The sequence below is a fragment of the Octodon degus genome, unplaced genomic scaffold (assembly GCF_000260255.1).
Source record: "Octodon degus isolate 3935 unplaced genomic scaffold, OctDeg1.0 scaffold00027, whole genome shotgun sequence".
NCBI classification, from domain to species: Eukaryota; Metazoa; Chordata; class Mammalia; order Rodentia; family Octodontidae; genus Octodon; species Octodon degus.
Genome location: NW_004524603.1, coordinates 2,298,233 through 2,302,065, shown reverse-complemented (window position 1 = coordinate 2,302,065; position 3,833 = coordinate 2,298,233).

Below are 3,833 nucleotides of genomic sequence, written 5' to 3'. Positions count from 1 at the left end.
GCATGCATGTTTTCCAGAGCTCCTCTATTTGTTTTTTTTTTGCACAGTAGACATTTTTTCTATAGTATCTTCCATTTGTTTCTTTATTTCTGCTGCTATCATTTCAGAGAGGTCCACTTGTCTTCTGATTTCCTCTCTCCGAGTGCTGGACTTGTCCTGGGTGGGCTGGGTGATTAGGATTGTATTTTGCTTTTTGGCCTTGTCAGTGCCTATTATTTTGTTTTCTGTGATGATGCTTTTAGATCTGGAATGTTAGATGGCCTTGTCACTGATGTTGAGGCTTTCCTAGGAGGTGTCTGTTTCTTAGGGTGTGTCCTCTAGCCAGCACCACCGTACTCCTCCACTCGGCACTGCTGAATTCTCACCAGATGCTGTCCTTGGGAACAGTGTAGGAAGAGAAGGGCACAGACCTCAGACCTACCCTCCACTCGCCAGTGTTGCCTTCCTGGGGACGATGGTGGAAGGGCAGAGCCCGCACCACTAGCCTAAGGCAGTGAGGAAGCATAGAGTGCAGATGCTTCACTGCCAGCACCGCCATCGCAGGACAGTGGAGGCAGAATGCAGACTTGCTCCACATGCAGGCGCTGCCATCTGGAGACAGTGCTGCAAGCGCAGAGCGCTCACCCACTGCTCGCTGGCGCCACCTTACTGGCGAACTTCTTGTTTTTTCTTTTTCGCGATAGGGTTTCACTATGGAGTTTGAGTTTGGCCTTAAACTCAATCTGTACCCCTGGCTGGTCTTGAACTTGTAGTGATTCTCCTACCTCAGCCTCCCAATTGCTGGGTTTACAAGCATACGTCACCATGCCTAGTTTGAGAGTAAGTAGTATTAAAGATTGGTTTCTTAACAATAGATTTCTTCTCAACAAAAGTCATAGATAATTGCTAGTGTTTTATTTGTTTATTACTACACTGCCCTTAATTGCTATCTTAGTGTGTCCTGGAAAAATGATATTACTGTCCATTTTCAGTAGCTGAATTTGATGGAACATAGATTGTGCTTATGTTCAAAGAGGTGCTTGTGTGTTTCGGGACATTTAGAATCAAATTCTTTTTTTTTTTTTTCTTAGCAGAACTGGGGATTGAACTCAGACCCTTGTGCTTCCCAGGGAAGCGCTTATTCTACTGAGCCATCTCCCTGGCCCCTCGAATTCTTAAATAGAGCTGTTGTAAGTGTTGCCCACACAGCATATGTCCCCTCCCATGTAGGGTAATTGTAGCACTGAAGATAGAAGTACTGTGTCTGTCTTTATTGGTTTAGTTATGTTGGAAAGAAGAATGCTTTTCTCTCAAAGCTGTCCTGCACAAGTTTGTGAAGGGTTATTTTTCAAGGGCTGTTACATATTGTCCTTTATCTGTCTGTCTCTGCCGTGTGACCCTAGGGAAGTTATTTAATGTTTTGTTATTATTTTCATCTATAAAAAGCTGTCTTTTTGTTATAAAATTTTGTTCTCATAAAATTAAAAAATGAGGGTACGAGGCTTGTTGCAAGTTTCACTTAAAATGAGTAAGACACCTCTCAGTGTGTTAAATAACTAATTTTTTTTGGCCTGGCAAAATAGCTCAGCAGGCATAGGCAAGCACAGGGACTGGGTTTGACCCCCAGCGCCACATACCTTGCTGGTGCCAGCCCTGCCCCCGTGTGCACTGAGCCACTGAGACCAGGTGTGGTGGTGTATGCCTGTAGTGCTGCACTAGGGGGCTGAAAACATGAGGATCACTACGAGTCCAAGTTGCAAAGTAAGACCCTGTACCAAATACATTTAAAAAGAAGCTGATTTTTTGGTGTTGTTTCAAGTTACAAAAGTATTTATATGTAAGTATTAAAACTCCATATATACATTTATAGAAATCCTAGTATTTTTTTTTTTTGAGTAGATAGTCTTAGTACCTATCTCTCAAAACTGAGACTTTTATAACTAGAGCCGTTACATTACGTTATGTTATGTTATGTTATGTTATGTTATGTTATGTTATGTTATGTGAGACAGGGTGTTGAACTCACTCTGTAACCCAGGCTGGTTGTCCAGGTACGTGCTATCTTGCCCAGTCCAGTTGAGAGCCTTTATTTTAATAAGAGTAACACTTCTAGTTAGGATATGGGTGCAGTTAAATCTCCATGAACATTTGCACTTAAAATCTTAAGTCAAACTTTTATATGCTGGTCTGTAAAGACATTTGCTTCTAGGAGGTCGGATTCTCCAGAGATAAAGACAGAATCCAGTGGTAGCCATGTCTACCCATCACAATACCTCAGAATGACTGCCTTTTTGATTTGCCAAGGTGTCCTGCTTTAATTGTTGGGGCCCTGCTCCCAACTTGGAGTGGAAATATGCCAGATGACCACTGTGACTTTTACGCTATCCAAAGTTACTGTGATTTAGTTTTATAACCTCATTATTGCTTATGGACTTTGCTTTATGCATCTAGTACAGGGCCTACAGTGTCTCACTACACACATCAGACTCTTAGTGATCCTCCTGCTTTCAGCCTCCCACGTGCTGGGATTACAGGCTTGTGCTACCTCGGTGTGCCCCCGGGGACAGGGCCAGTACAGCGGGCTGGGGGTGGAACCCTGGCCCCCGCTTCTGCCTCATCAGGCACTTTAGTCTGCAGAGCTGTCTGGTCGGCCCCTCATTATAGTTTAAACTTTTTTAATGTTTTAGTCTTTGATAGTTTGATAAATGTCACATGATTTCTCTGGATTTTATCCTGATGAATGTTGAAGATCTTTTCCTATTTCACCATAAGTTTTTTTTTTAACTAATAACAAATATATTTATAAAAGGCTATTTTTTTTAAATTTATTTATTTATTTATGTGTGTGTGTGTGTGTGTGTGTGTGCGCGCGCTCAAGGCCAGCTCAGCCCACCAGGGGGCGGGGCTGGCTGGCATGTGGTGCTGGGGGGATTGAACCGTGGTCCCTGTGATTTGCCCAGCCTGTTCCAAGTAGGTGCTCTAGACCACTGAGCCATCTCATCAGCCCCACAAATATATTTATTATGGTGGCTTTCTTCCTCACTAGACACATCGTGTTAGAAAGTAGGACTCCTTTCAGTTCTGGGTGGACCAGTAGGCAGGTAATAAAAACTCTTTTTCCCTCATTGAGAGAGAAAGGAAATGCAGACTTTGCAAACATGGTATATTCTTTGCTCTATTGTTTTGTGTTCTATGAAATCAGAATTTCGTCTCAGTAAGTGTGATTCTGATTTTGGAAGAAAGTTAGAGGCACAGGCTTACAGACTTATGCAATCCAAGGGGCAGCGAGGCTGACCCAGCAGCGCTGCCATACATTGGAGACCAGTTCTTGGTGAGCGTGGCTCTTCACTGTTTTGTAAAGCACAAAAGCAGTCTCCAAAGCTATGATTTCTTCCACGTCTTGCCTTTCTCCAGTCCCACACAGAATATTTAACTTGGGTGCATACTCTTGTCTTTCTTGAAGGAGCATGGGAGAGCAAAGAGTAACCTGAACACTTCTAGGGTAAAGCTGCTCCTGCGTGGTCAGTTCTAGCACTCCACCTCCAGGCCCTCACCCTGAGCTCTCCAGCTCTCCCAGAGAGAAGCGCACTTCCTTGGAAGCATGTCTCTTTTCCCAATCTCCTAATTGTTTTGAGGGGATACTGCATCTTTGAATCTGCAGAATCATCTGTCGCTTCTTAAGCGTTTTTTTTTTTTGTTTGTTTTTGTTTTTTTTTTTTGTTCCTCGAATGCCTTCAGGGCACTTTTGGCCAGCGGGAGAGAACTCCAGCAACCTGAGGCTGACAGCTTTGTGGAAGCAGCCACTTAAAGGACTGAGCTAGGGCCAGGCCCCCAAAATGGAATAAGGACTTTTT